The sequence below is a fragment of the Ranitomeya variabilis genome, chromosome 1 (assembly GCF_051348905.1).
Source record: "Ranitomeya variabilis isolate aRanVar5 chromosome 1, aRanVar5.hap1, whole genome shotgun sequence".
NCBI lineage: Eukaryota > Metazoa > Chordata > Amphibia > Anura > Dendrobatidae > Ranitomeya > Ranitomeya variabilis.
This window is the reverse complement of record NC_135232.1, coordinates 458,827,314-458,843,767: the sequence shown is the minus strand read 5'-3', so window position 1 is coordinate 458,843,767 and position 16,454 is coordinate 458,827,314.

Here is a 16,454-nt window from a genome sequence, read left to right as displayed (position 1 = left end):
CATGTTTTCAGGATTTCCTTGTATTGCACAGGTGAGTGATCATTTAATCACCTGCACAGAATGATTCCAGCACCTTGTGCAATGAGAAGGAAATCTTGAAAACACTCATGGTTTGAGGCCCTCCAGGAATGCAGTTTGACACCCCTGCTGTAGGGGGTCTTAATGTGGTGCTCTGATTAGGTATTCATGTGTATGGCTTCTGACAGACCTTTCAGTGACCTGCCCCCTAATTTACATAATGAATATTATTTATACATCTTGGGGAAAAAAATTCCCCTTCTGCAGGCAGGCACCGTCAGTGGTGCCTGCGATGCAGCTTGATTGCGTACGTAATGTGTATATAATTGATTTTTTTGAAGTTATCCTGAAATTCATAAAAAAAGTCAGTGTGAAAATGGCGCCAGCCACGCCTGCACATTAGCGGCTATTGGTGATCCAAAAACTGCTACTGCACAGGCTCGGCAGCACCATCTTGGAGGAGGAATTTATTTTTTTTTTCTAGCAAGATGGTGCTGCCGGGGCCTGCGCAATAGCAGATATCAGATCAAGGATTGCTGCTATTGCGTAGGCGAGGCCAGCGCCATTTTCAAACAATTTTTTTTTTAATGAATTTCAGAATATTCTCAAACATATGAATTATATACACATTACATATGCGATAAGGCTGCAGTGCCTGCCTGCAAAAGGGGATTTTTTTTCCAAAATGTATATAATATGCATTATGCAAACTAGGTGGCAGGTTACTGAGGGATCAGTGACCTGTTAGAAGCTATACACATGAATAGCTAATCAGAGCACCGCATGAAGACTCCGCCACAGGCTCTCTGCGAAGTACAAGCATATCATTAACTCAAAACTGAAAATAAAGATTAAACAACAACCACAAGACAGATTTCATCAACCAAGGTATAATTTTAATCAGTATAATGGTGCCAACCTGGCACTGTCTGTAGGTTACTCAGCACAATCCTGCTTACAGGTTCCCTTTAAAGGGAATCTGTAACCAGGATAGACCTATACTTTGAGAGTAGCATAATGCAGAGGCAGACTCCCTGATTCTAGCAATGTATCACTAACTGGGCTGCTTGCTGTAGTTTTGATAAAACCATTGATAAATGTATTGAAGATCTACCAGTTCTCTGAATGCTGAGCTCTGTATAATCCTGCCCAGAGCTGTCTGTGCAAACTGTGCATAAGTAGGTTTAATAGTTTTCTAGTGATAAGCCATTGCTGATAAAAAGTGGGATTTTATAAAAACTACAGCAAGCAGCTCAGTAAGAGATACATCACTGGAATTGCAGTTTCTGCCTCTACATTATGCTGCTATCAGATTAGGTGGCAAAAACAGGTTCACTTTAAATCTTCTGTACTATAGAGCTTGTAAATGGTTCTCTGAATCTGGCTGAAACAACACATTTTGTATTTTCATGGCTCAAAGGCTCTTTTGACGTGTCTTTTGACCAAGCCCCAGTCTCTGGGCTGCAGGGGGTGACTCCCTTCCACAGAATCTGGATCTGGAAGAAAATAGGAAATTCAGCATAGTTCTGCGTACAGTCCACATGCATCTTGTGTACCTATCTTTAAGGCCGGTTTCACATGTCAGTGTCTCTGGTAATTGTGTAATTGTAGTGACAGTTTTCTCACATACAGGAGACACTGACACATGTAGACCCATTCAAATGAATGAGTCTATGCACATGTCAGTGTGTTTTGAAGGACCTGCAAAACACGCAGACATGTCCGTTTTTACCCGGACACATGGGCCACAAAATGTGCCTCACATGTGCACACAGAGAACAGTGTACACTGTCCTCTGTGTGCACGGCCAGCCGCAGGGAAAGCAGTGCTACTGTAAGCCGCTGTTCCCCTGTGTGTGGTGCTGAAGCCGGCTGTCATCCCTTCTCCCCTGCTTGGTTGGCGAGCAGGGGAGAAGAGATGAAAGAAAAAAACGACATGGGGTCCCCCCTATATTTTTAAACCAACTCGGCAAAACTCACAGGTGTGGGCAGCTTCTCAGCTGCCAAGAAAAGGTGCATCTATTAATGCGCCAATTCTGGAGCTTTGCTCAGTTCTTCCCACTTGCCTTGTAATGATGGCAAGTGGGTTAATGAGGGGTTAATGTCACCTTCCTATTGTAAGTTGACATTAAGCTTGCTTAGTAATGGAGAGATGTCAATAAGACACCTATACATTACTAATTCTAAAGTTTGTAAAGGGTTAATCAAACACCACACAGTAAGAAAAAAACTCTTTTAATGAAATAAAACAATATACACAGTTTTGCCATCTTTATTAGTCTGCCACTCCAAGCGAAGCCCTCGATCTCCTGTAAAAAAGAGTCAAAATAATAAATCAACAATATACCCATCTAGTCTACAGTGAGTCCCACGCCGTAATCCATATCTGGGGGAATATACAGTTTAAATCCGGGAGCGGTGCTAATGCGACCGTTCCTGGCTGTAAACTACTAAGGAATGAATGATACGCAGCGGGTGCAGACTTAGTAACTAGCGGTGACATCACTGAGTCTGAGTCTTTGCTCGCTCGCCAGCATGAACTCCTGTGACCTCAGGACCGTGGGAGAATGCAAGTGATGAGGTCACGGCAGTTCAAGCTCTGTCACAGTGACCTCATCACTTACATTCTCCCATGGTCCTGAGGTGACAGGAGTTCATGTCGGTGAGCGAGCACAGACTCAGTGACGTCAGCACTAGTTACTGAGCCTGTGCCTGCTGCTTCTCATTCATTCATTCTCCCCTGCTCGCGCTGATTGGCGGCCGAGCAGGGGAGATGGGATGACAGCCGGCTTCAGCACCACACGCAGTGGAACAGCGCTTACTGTAGTGCTGCTTCCCCTGTGGTCGTCCATGTGTGTCATGGTTCCCAATGGCAGGGAAACATCAGAACACAAAAATAACGGACGAGCTCTGGGTGATGGAATCTAGAGCTGACCGTGAGCTAAATCTACCACACAACTAACAGTAGCCAGGGAGCATACCTACGACTTCCTAGATGCCACGCGCCAGCCGGAGGACTAACTACGCCTGGTAGAGGAAGGAACAGACCTGGCTTACCTCTAGGAAAATACCCCAAAAGATGATAGCAGCCCCCCACATGTAATAACGGTGAGTTAAGAGGAAAAGACATACACAGTATGAAAGTAGATTTAGCAAAGAGAGGTCCACTTACTAGATAGCAGAAGGATACAAAAGAGGACTTCACGGTCAACTAAAAACCCTTTCAAAAACCATCCTGAAATTACTTTAAGACTCCTGTGTCAACTCATGACACAGGAGTGGCAATTTCAGCCCGCAAGAGCTTCCAGCTACAGAGAATAACAAAAACTGCAAACTGGACAAAAGATACAAAACAAAAGGACAACAGTCCACTTAGCTGATCAGCAGACTAGTAGCAGGAACATGCAACCGAAGGCTCTGGTTACAATGATGACCGGCAAGGAAATGACTGGAGAGCAAGGCTAAATAGGAAACTCCCAAACACTGATGGAAGCAGGTGAACAGAAACAGCAAAGTGCAAACAAGTCACCAGTACCACCAGCAACCACCAGGGGAGCCCAAAAAGCAGATACACAACAGTACCCTCCCCTTAAGGAGGGGGCACCGAACCCTCACAAGAACCGCCAGGGTGATCTGGATGAGCCCTGTGAAAGGCACGAACCAAATCCGAGGCATGAACATCAGAGGCAGTTACCCAAGAATTATCCTCCTGACCATAACCCTTCCATTTAACCAGATATTGAAGTCTCCGTCTGGAAATACGGGAGTCCAAGATCTTCTCTACCACGTACTCCAATTCACCCTCTACCAGCACAGGAGCAGGAGGTTCAGTAGAAGGAACCACCGGTACCTCATATCTCCGCAACAGCGACCGATGGAACACATTATGGATAGCGAAAGATGCCGGTAGGTCCAAATGAAAGGAAACAGGGTTAAGAATCTCCAAAATCCTATAAGGACCGTAGAACCGAGGCTTAAATTTAGGAGAAGAAACCCTCATAGGGACAAAACGGGAAGACAACCACACCAAGTCCCCAACACGAAGGTGAGGACCAACACGACGACGGCAGTTAGCAAACTGCTGAGTCCTCTCCTGGGACAATTCCAAATTATCCACCACTTGTCCCCAAATCCGATGCAACCGATCCACAACCGCATCCACTCCAGGACAATCCGAAGATTCAACCTGACCAGATGAAAAACGCGGATGAAACCCTGAATTGCAAAAGAAAGGAGAAACCAAAGTGGCAGAACTAGCCCGATTATTAAGTGCAAACTCTGCCAACGGCAGAAAGGCAACCCAATCATCCTGATCCGCAGACACAAAACACCTCAAATAAGTCTCCAAAGTTTGATTAGTTCGCTCCGTCTGGCCATTGGTCTGAGGATGGAATGCAGACGAAAAAGACAAATCAATGCCCAACCTGGCACAGACTGCCCGCCAAAATCTAGACACGAACTGGGTACCCCTGTCAGAAACGATGTTTTCCGGAATACCATGCAAGCGAACCACATTTTGAAAAAACAGAGGGACCAACTCAGATGAGGAAGGCAACTTAGGCAATGGCACCAAATGAACCATTTTAGAAAAACGGTCACACACCACCCAGATGACAGACATCTTCTGAGAAACAGGGAGATCCGAGATAAAGTCCATAGAGATGTGCGTCCAAGGCCTCTTCGGAATAGGCAAGGGCAACAATAACCCACTAGCCCTAGAACAACAAGGCTTGGCCCGAGCACACACATCGCAAGACTGCACAAAAACACGCACATCTCGAGACAGAGAAGGCCACCAGAAGGATCTAGCCACCAAATCTCTGGTGCCAAAAATTCCCGGATGACCTGCCAGAGCAGAAGAATGAACTTCCGAGATGATTCTACTGGTCCAATCGTCAGGAACAAACAGTCTACCAGACGGACAACGATCAGGTCTATCCGCCTGAAATTCTTGCAAAGCACGTCGCAGATCTGGGGAGACAGCAGACAAAACTACCCCATCCTTAAGGACACCAGCAGGTTCAGAATTCCCAGGAGAGTCAGGCTCAAAACTCCTCGAAAGAGCATCTGCCTTCACATTCCTAGAACCCGGTAAGTACGAGACCACAAAATTAAACCGAGAAAAGAACAACGACCAACGTGCCTGTCTAGGATTCAGGCGCCTGGCAGACTCTAAATAAATGAGATTCTTGTGATCAGTCAAAACCACCACCTGATGTCTGGCACCCTCAAGCCAATGACGCCACTCCTCAAATGCCCACTTCATGGCCAAAAGCTCCCGATTACCAACATCATAGTTTCGCTCAGCGGCCGAAAATTTTCGAGAAAAGAATGCGCAAGGTCTCAGCACCGAGCAGTCGGAACTTTTCTGCGACAAGACCGCCCCCGCTCCGATCTCGGAAGCATCGACCTCAACCTGAAAGGGAAGAGAGACATCAGGCTGGCGCAACACAGGGGCAGACAAAAAGCGGCGCTTAAGCTCCCGAAAGGCCTCCACAGCAGCAGGGGACCAATTGGCAACATCAGCACCCTTCTTAGTCAAATCCGTCAGAGGTTTAGCAACGCCAGAAAAACCAGCTATAAATCGACGATAAAAATTAGCAAAGCCCAAGAATTTCTGAAGACTCTTCAGAGAAGTAGGCTGCGTCCAGTCATAAATAGCCCGAACCTTGACAGGGTCCATCTCAATAGAAGAAGGGGAAAAAATGTACCCCAAAAAGGAAATTTTTTGAACCCCAAAAACACACTTTGAACCCTTTACACACAAAGAATTCTCCCGCAAAACCTGAAAAACCCTCCTGACCTGCTGAACATGAGACTCCCAGTCATCAGAAAAAATCAAAATATCATCCAAATACACAATCATAAATTTATCCAAATATTCACGGAAAATATCATGCATTAAGGACTGAAAGACCGAAGGTGCATTAGAAAGGCCGAAAGGCATTACTAAATACTCAAAATGGCCCTCAGGCGTATTAAATGCGGTTTTCCACTCATCCCCCTGCTTAATTCGCACCAAATTATACGCCCCACGAAGATCAATCTTAGAGAACCACTTAGCCCCCCTTATGCGAGCAAACAAATCAGTCAGCAAAGGTAACGGATACTGATATTTGACTGTAATTTTATTCAGGAGTCGATAATCAATACAAGGCCTCAGAGAGCCATCCTTTTTAGAGACAAAGAAAAACCCGGCTCCTAAAGGTGATGACGAAGGACGAATATGTCCCTTTTCCAGGGACTCCTTAATATATTCACGCATAGCAGCATGTTCAGGTACAGATAGGTTAAACAAACGACCCTTTGGAAATTTACTGCCAGGAATCAGATCTATGGCGCAATCACAATCCCTGTGGGGAGGGAGTGAACCAATTTTAGGCTCTTCAAAAATATCGCGATAATCAGACAAAAATGCCGGAATCTCAGAGGGAATAGAAGACGAAATGGACACCAAAGGTATGTCCCCATGAACCCCCCGACATCCCCAGCTTAACACAGACATAGCTTTCCAGTCAAGGACTGGGTTATGAGATTGTAACCATGGTAATCCAAGCACCAAAACATCATGTAAATTGTACAACACAAAGAAGCGAATCACCTCCTGATGGTCTGGAGTCATACGCATAGTCACTACCGCCAGGGCGCACTCATTCCACTGAGTAAGCACAGACCATTTACGAAATTTTTGGAAGTATATCTCAGCTTCATCTTGCCCTTGAGATAGGGCTATCAAAGCTTTTTCAGCTTGAATCTTCAAATTAGGTTCCTCATAAAGCAACCCTAAAGCCAGGAAAAACGCATCCACATTGAGCAACGCAGGATCCCCTGGTGCCAATGAAAATGCCCAATTTTGAGGGTCACCTCGCAGCAAAGAGATTACAATCTTAACCTGCTGGACAGGATCTCCTGAGGAGTGAGGTCTGAGAGAAAGGAATAATTTACAATTATATTTGAAATTCAGAAACCGCGATCTATCTCCGGAAAACACCTCTGGTGTAGGGATTTTAGGTTCAGAAATAGGAGCATGTATAACAAAATCTTGTAAATTTTGAACCTTCGTAGCAAGATTATTTAAACCTGCAGCCAAACTCTGAGGATCCATCTTTAAACAGGTGAGCTCAGAGCCATTCAAGGATTATAAGGAGAGAAAGGCAAAGGCTGTAATTAGAGCTGAAATACAACTGATCCAACTATGCAGCAAGCATAGGGGGAAAAAAAAAAAAAAAAAATTTACAGACTTCTTTTTTTTTTCTCCTTTCTTCTGCCAATAAGTTTAACACTGGCCGGTCATACTGTCATGGTTCCCAATGGCAGGGAAACATCAGAACACAAAAATAACGGACGAGCTCTGGGTGATGGAATCTAGAGCTGACCGTGAGCTAAATCTACCACACAACTAACAGTAGCCAGGGAGCATACCTACGACTTCCTAGATGCCACGCGCCAGCCGGAGGACTAACTACGCCTGGTAGAGGAAGGAACAGACCTGGCTTACCTCTAGGGAAATACCCCAAAAGATGATAGCAGCCCCCCACATGTAATAACGATGAGTTAAGAGGAAAATACATACACAGTATGAAAGTAGATTTAGCAAAGAGAGGTCCACTTACTAGATAGCAGAAGGATACAAAAGAGGACTTCACGGTCAACTAAAAACCCTTTCAAAAACCATCCTGAAATTACTTTAAGACTCCTGTGTCAACTCATGACACAGGAGTGGCAATTTCAGCCCGCAAGAGCTTCCAGCTACAGAGAATAACAAAAACTGCAAACTGGACAAAAGATACAAAACAAAAGGACAACAGTCCACTTAGCTGATCAGCAGACTAGTAGCAGGAACATGCAACCGAAGGCTCTGGTTACAATGATGACCGGCAAGGAAATGACTGGAGAGCAAGGCTAAATAGGAAACTCCCAAACACTGATGGAAGCAGGTGAACAGAAACAGCAAAGTGCAAACAAGTCACCAGTACCACCAGCAACCACCAGGGGAGCCCAAAAAGCAGATACACAACACATGTGGTACTGATGTGGCACAGGGGCAGCACACGGTTGACGCACGTGTGCCGCACCTAGTACACAGATGGACACACGGACACTGACATCTCCGGTACTGGGTTTTTTCCGGTACCAGAAATATCAGGACGTGTGCATTGGTATCAGTTTGTATGCGGATGTATGCAGATGCGTCCCCGTGCGTCATTTCGCAGTGTTCAGCGAATGCAACATGATGCATTTTTTGAGGCGTCAAATATGCGCAGGCATACGCATGCGGATGAGTGCATATAAACAACGCATTACTGTCTATAGGAACGCATCGGTACGCATGCATATGCGCATGGATGCGTTCGATGCGCATGCGTACTTCAGACTGAACATGTCCAGGAACTGGTTTCAGCCACTCAAAAAAACAAGCTGTATAAAGAGGGGGTGTGGACACTGTAATTCCAGTACTCTCAAGACTCTTGAAGTGATCACAACCCCCTGGATGTGCTACCAAGACTCTGGATTTCATCTGAAGACTCTGGATGTGAGTATAGAAGGTATGAAAATGTCTGTCTATCTCTTTCACTGCAGTCTGTATTCTGTGTATTTGTGTTTGTCATGTTATTCAGTGTGTACTCTGTCTCTCTTGCAGCCTTCTATTCCAATATGTCCTCTAGTGAAGACCTGAACGCTTCCCAGAGTGGACAAGACACAGATGAAGTGAGTACATTTGCCATACTGATTGGTATGTATTGACTGTCAATCTGACACATAAATCATATATTAAAATCATGTATTTTCTTTACAGGACACTTCCGGGGCTGAACAGCCGAAGCAGTTGAGTGATGATTCTTCCCAGGGTCGTCGGGCCCGAGTTCCTAAGGTGGAAAGACGGCGTGTAAGTAGTCTTGATTGTTTTTGGTTTAAGTGTTTAATCTTTAAAACTATGACTTCATTTTTTTGTGTTTCTTTGATGTCTAGGTTCCACAATGTGAGGAAGCCAATACCATCTTTGACAATGATCAACTGATTCATCTTGTGCAAGAGCGAGCAGCGTTGTGGGACACCCGTGGTCGTCATCATTTTGACTCAGTAGTGATTCGACGACTCTGGGAAGAAGTTGCACAATCGCTCTTGGCTAATTGGGACCATGCCACCACACAAGTCAGAAAGGATTTTCATAAGTATTGCAATGTGGACTGACGTGGCAGTGAACCTGTAAATGTAGGTGCATTGTTTTATAATGTATTTTTCTTTTTTTTCTCCCTTCACAGTGAAGATAGTAAAAGTCCGTTGGCGTTCGATGAAAGATCACTTCAATAATGATATGAGAGAGAAGATTCAGGTTCGAAGTGGTGATGCTCCAAAGATATCAAACTACAAACACCATCGCATGCTGGACTTCCTGAGTCCTGCAATTGCTCATTGAACGTGAGTATCTTTGTGTTGTATTCAATTATCTAACATCTGAATTGTTCAGTTCTACAGGATATGTTGGCGCTTTCTAAAATTTTTTATTTTTTAGTAATGTTTTTAATTTGTTTTCCACACAGAACCTGGATCGTCCTCAGTTGGAGCGGCCCATAATTGAACAGCCACGGAACACTCTCAATCATCTGCCAGCGATGCATCAACTAAGCAAGATTCAAAGGCTGGGGAACAGGCAGCCAGTCCATTAGGTTTTCCCCTCTCCCAGTCCCCTGCCACTGCTTTTATTGGGTCTTCTCGCCAGCGACAGAGGGGCTGGGAGAGGTCAGTCATGCCCGAGTTTATTCACTTAAGCTCGATCTTCCAGGATAAGATGAAGGTGATTGGAGATAGACTGGACAGTGGGTTCACTCAGGTGAACACACTTTTCCAGGATGCCCACAGATGCCTTGACCACCTGGAAGCTGACCTTCAGAGTAACATTTTTTCCGCAATACAGCGAGGCGTGTCGGAAAAGCTTACGCCTGAATTCCAACTGAACGTCATGCAGGCCTGCCAGGCTGCTTACAGCCAGGCATTGCAGCGGTCCCAAAGCTACCATCTGCAGGCCGGATATTACCAGCAGGCGAACATTTCTTTCCCGACACAACAACAAAGCCACGCACAGCATCAGTGGGCGAAGAGGTGTTTTATTAGTAGTAAAGTCAGCAAACATTTCACATACATTTACTTACAAGTATAGTAAATCATATCATCTTGCCATGCCACACGTCCAATATCTGAAAAAAGTAAGCAGCAAACTTATTCCACATCTGGGCAACTTCCACTGTAGTCTTCAGAGGGTGATCACGGTAATCCTGCAAAGTGCTAGCAACAGTTTTGTCAAGTTCTAATTGTTGTCGCTCTTTTGCCAGGATGTAATTGTGCATAACAACACATGCTTTGACCACATCATCAATTTTCTCAGTTGTTAGATTGATTAGTGTTCCCAAAATGTGCCATTTAGATGCCAGCAAACCAAAGGCACACTCCACAGTTCTTTGTGCCCTTGTCAGTCGGTAGTTGAAAATTTTTTGGGTGTGATTCAAGTCCCGACTCGAGTACGGTTTTATGAGATTGGCACACATTTGAAATGCCTCATTCCCAACCACAACAAATGGCATTGGCGGTCCTTCAGTGTTCGGAATAGGTGTTGGTGATGAAAAATTGAAATTATTACTATTCAAACATTGGCCCATGCCAGAGTTTTTATAAGTCTGTGAGTCATTTCCTCGTCCAAATGAGCCAACGTCAATGGCGACAAACCAACATTCGGCATCTGCAATCGCCATGAGAACAATTGAAAAGTATTTTTTTGCAATTGAAATACTCGGATCCACTTCCAGCAGGTTTCATAATCTGAATGTGTTTGCTGTCGACAGCCCCCACACAGTTTGGAAAATTACAAATTTCCTTGAAATTTGCAGCATTTTCCAGCCACAGTTCAGTTTTGGGTTGGGGGTGGAATTCTTCACGCAGAACGTCACATAAAGCATAGCAGGTGCCTCCAACAATCCCAGAAAGGGTGGACACTCCAATCTGGCATTGAAAATGTAGAGATGATAAGGTCTCTCTGGTAGCCAGAAATCTGCAAAACAGAAAATGGAAAAAAATAATAAGTACATGGCTTTTCTAACAATAATACTAATGACACGTGTTTGTTTTTCAAAATAACGTACCTCAGGGTCACCAACAGATGTTCCTCAGCAGGAATTGCTCGACGTACTTGTGTGTCCTGCCTAGCGATGGATCCTCGGACACGTTGCAGCAAGTCATCAAAGCTCTGTTCCGACATCCTCTTGAAGTCGAAAAACTTCTCCGGGTTTTCACGCAGCTTGGTGTACAACGAGTGGTAGGCTTCACGGCTCCTCGAACTTCAACGATTGGGTGTTGCCAGTAGCGACGCCACCGTCATCTCCATCTTTCTCTTCTTCTTTCTTCTTCTTCACAAGCCACAGCAAATGTAATTAATTTCAATGCCAAATCCAGATTACAATAGAAGCTCTCCATGCCAACATCCATCTTGCAGCTGGATACAGCAGCAAAAGATGAGGATTTCATCTGTGTAGGGTCTACATACAGAATCCCCATGAGACACGCCAATTGTGTGTGGCCTTTGTCCAGGAAATTCTCCTGGAACAGCATTTGCCGCATACCAAAATTCATGGAAATTTCGAACTCATGCTCAGAAACAATGCAAACGCATGCAAAAATGCATACAAATGCATGCACATGCAGTGTTTTTTGGCGTCATGCATAAGCTGATGAAGATAAAAAATGCAGCATAACCATGCGTTTGCATGCGTTTTGGCATGCGTTTGTGCATGCAGATGATACGCTGCGCACAGATACGCTAAAGTGCACTTTGCCTTAGACAATCATTTTGCAAGTGCAATAACATAAGAAGAGAGCCTATAATGTTGCATCTGGAGCTGTTGTGGAAAATACAACCCTAGCCTAGGGGCTGATCCAAATAACACGTCATATGGGCTGAGGTATGTCTTTTTATTGGGAGTATACCTGATTGAGAAGAGTGCAAGAGGCAAACATTCTATCAATGGTCTGCTCGTTTCAGCCATCGCTTTTTGGATTTTCAGTTTCAGAATCCCGCTCAATCTCTCTACTTGCTAATTTGCGGATGTTTCACACCATTCCACTCCCAGGGCAGACATTATTTCCTGCATTACTTCTTCTGTACCCGGAGGTGGTACCACTGGTAAACTCCTTTGCCAGGTATATAGCCTGAGAGCAAGTCCATATTTTCTCCTGGACTGGCCTGCCAAAGGATATCCTGGAGTGATGCGTGAGCTGTGTAAGGCTCTCCAGATTACACAAATCTGGACGTCGATGTACCATCCGCAGACAGATGGCCACGTGGAGAGGTTCAACAACACCTGGAAATCCATACTTAAGAAGGCAGTGGAGAAGGATGGCTGAGACTAGGATTGCCTTCTGCCATACCTGCTGACCTCTATTAGTGAAGCCCCACAGACCAGTATGGGGTTCTTACCGTTCGAACTACGGATGGCATCCTTGAGGATTTCTGGATATTGGAAGGGTATATCAAGTACAAGAAGCTCAGGCCAGGGTCTACAATCGGGCAGCAAGGCTGAGACAGTTTAGCCCTGGAGACTGTGTATTGGTACCCATGGTCAAAAGTAAATTTCTGTCCAAGTGGCAGGGACCATACAAGGTGGTCAAAAAATTTAATGATGTAAACTGCAAGGTCCACCAGCCAGGGAAAAGTGGATCTGCAGCCCGGGAAGCTAAACGATGGCCTGTCTGAACTTCCTTGTTTGGTGACCAAACCTGCCCGGCTTTGGGAAGAAAGGAGGATATGTTACAAAGTTGCTGGAAAAGTACTGGAGGGGAGATATGCTTTACTGAGGCTATTAGCGTCAGTAATTTTGAAACCTAAAAGTTTGGTCCATAACACTAAGGGGTGAAAGGGGTTAATCGGTCATTTTAGGGCTGGGTTTTATGTGAACAACTAAAGAGTGGGTGGAAGGTTGTTCACCATACCTCCACCCCATTTTAGGGTAAAGAAGGTAAATAGTCAGCCTTCTCAGTCATTAGTTGTTCAGTATGTCTGGAGAGGCTAACTGCAGAGTGGTACTCTTGTTTGTAGTAAACTGAACTATGTGTTTGGTAATCCTGAGCGGGCACATCCCCACAGGTACACAGTGTGACGATAGTCACTTCTCACGGGCAAGCCGTGAGTCAGAGTGGTCAATGAGTCCAAGGTCAGAAGCCAGGAGGGTAGTCATAAACAGAAGGGAGAGACAAAAGTGTAGTCAGGTAACGCTCCGAGGTCAGAGTACCGGGAGGATAACGGATCAGAGCTGAAGGGGTTAAACAGGCGGGTAGTCAGGACAAAATCAAAGGTCAGGCAACAGATCAAACATACTGTATAGAACTCAATTCACAGAGAGCACAGCACAAACCTCACAAGATGAATGTACGTCCAGCAGTGGTCTGGGAGAAGCTGCTCAGTTATGTAGGCATGGCATTACCCAGATTAGTGAACACCTGGAGACTGCCGACACCTCCTAGTCACAGATTGGCTAGTCTGGCTGTCCATAAACACACTGACAGCTCACCACACCCCTGAACCAGACTGGATGGCCATGCTGTCAATCAAAGTGCTGACAACTTCAGCACGCTCCTGTATCGGATTGGATGGCTGAGCTGTCAGTAACTGCATCCCAGACACCCTGAGGGGTGGAATTATGACAGTACCTCCTCTTCTAGAGGGGGCCACTGGACCCCCAGGCTTCCCAGAAAATTTTAGATGGAAGGCCCTGACTAACCGATTGGCCTTCACATCTCGAGCAGGGACCCAGGATCTCTCCTCTGGTCCCTATCCCCTCCAGTGGATGAGGTACTGGAGAGAATTACGGACCCTCCACGAATGCACAACCCTATGAATCTCATATTCCAGGCCACTGTCTACTGAAATCAGAGGAGGTGGTGATGAGGCAGACAATGCAGAAGGGATATACTTAATAGGGATTTATGGAATACGTTAGGGATATGGAGGGATGGAGGAAGCTTTAACCTAAATGCCACAGGATTGACCACCTCTAGGATCTCATATGGACCAATAAACTTTGAACCCAACTTCGCTGACGGCACTTTAAGTTTAATGTTCCTAGACGACAACTGTTATGATCCTTAGTGGCTGAGTATCACAGAACTGACGAGCTAAGTAACTGAACATAGAACAAGCTCTAGGGAGGTGGTAACTGGACTGACCGCAATCCTGATTCTAACCAAACACACTAAAGGTAGCCGGTGAACGTGCCTGAATCCCTAGACGTCACGACGCAGCCTGAGAAACTAGCTACCCCTAGAGATAGAAAGTAAGACCTCACTTGCCTCAGAGAAATAACCCCAAAGATATAGAAAGCCCCCAACAAATAATAACGGTGAGGTAAGGGGAAAATACAAACGAAGAAATGAAAACAGATTCAGCAAATGAGGCCCGCTAATACTAGATAGCAGAAGACAGATAGGAAACTGTGCGGTCAGTAGAAAACCCTATACAAAATATCCATGCTGAGAATTCAAGAACCCCCACACCAACTAACGGTGTGAGGGGAGAAACTCAGCCCTCTAGAGCTACCAGCAAGCAAGGAAATCACATATTAGCAAGCTGGACAAAGACAGATAATAAACCAAGAAACATATTGAACACTGATGATCAAAAAATGAACAAACAGAAACTTAGCTTCTCTTGCAGAGACTGATAACGAAGGTAGTCAGGAGAGATCAAAATAGCACTGAATACATCGACAGCAGGCAACAACTGAAAGTCCAGGTGAGCTAAATAGGAAACCAACCAGCATATAACGAGACAGCTGATCCCAGCCACAGACCTGCAAAATGACAAAAGAGCCACCAGAGGGAGCCCAAAGACAGCACTCACACAGTACCACTTGTGACTAGTGTTGAGCGATACCGTCCGATACTTGAAAGTATCGGTATCGGAAAGTATCGGCCGATACCGGCAAAGTATCGGATCTAATCCGATACCGATACCCGATACCAATACAAGTCAATGGGACTCAAGTATCGGACGGTATCCCTGATGGTTCCCAGGGTCTGAAGGAGAGGAAACTCTCCTTCAGGCCCTGGGATCCATATTAATGTGTAAAAGAAAGAATTAAAATAAAAAATATTGCTATACTCACCTCTCCGACGCAGCCTGGACCTCACCGAGGGAACCGGCAGCGTTCTTTGCTTAAAATGCGCGCGTTTACTTCCTTCCGTGACGTCACGGCTTGTGATTGGTCGCGTGCCGCCCATGTGGCCGCGACGCGACCAATCACAGCAAGCCGTGACGTAATTTTCAGGTCCTCAATGCCTAATCCTAGGCATTCAAGATTTTAAAATTACGTTCCGGCTTGTGATTGGTCGCGTCGCGGTCACATGGGCGACGCGACCAATCACAAGCCGTGACGTCACGGGAGGCAGGAAACGCGCGCATTTTAAAATTACGTCACGGCTTGTGATTGGTTGCGTGCCGCCCATGTGACCGCGACGCGACCAATCACAGCAAGCCGTGACGTAATTTCAGGTCCTGAATGCAGAATTAGGCATACAGGACCTGAAATTAAGTCACGGCTTGCTGTGATTGGTCGCGTCGCGGTCACATGGGCGGCACGCAACCAATCACAAGCCGGAACGTAATTTTAAAATCCTGAATGCCTAGAACTAGGCATTGAGGACCAGAAAATTTCGTCACGGCTTGCTGTGATTGGTCGCGTCGCGGCCACATGGGCGGCACGCGACCAATCACAAGCCGTGACGTCACGGAAGGAAGTAAACGCGCGCATATTAAGCAAAGAACGCTGCCGAATCCCTCGGTAAGGTCCAGGCTGCGTCGGAGAGGTGAGTATAGCAATATTTTTTATTTTAATTCTTTATTTTACACATTAATGTTGTTTCGATACCGATACCCGATACCACAAAAGTATCGGATCTCGGTATCGGAATTCCGATACCCGCAAGTATCGGCCGATACCCGATACTTGCGGTATCGGAATGCTCAACACTACTTGTGACCACAAGAGGGAGCCCAAAAACAGAGTTCACAACAGTACCCCCCCCTTGAGGATGGGTCACCGAACCCTCATCAAAACCCCCAGGGCGATCAGGATGAGCAACATGGAAGGCATGAACCAAATCGGCCGCATGAACATCAGGGGCGACAACCCAGGAATTATCCTCCTGACCATAGCCCTTCCACTTAACCAAATACTGAAGCCTCCGTCTAGAAATACGAGAATCCAAGATCTTCTCCACTACGCACTCCAATTCTCCCTCAACCAGCACCAGAGCAGGGGGCTCAACAGAAGGAACCACAGGCACCACATACCTCCGCAACAAAGACCTATGGAACACATTATGAATGGCAAACGACGCTGGGAGGTCCAAACGAATGACACAGGGTTAAGGATTTCCAAAATTTTATAAGGA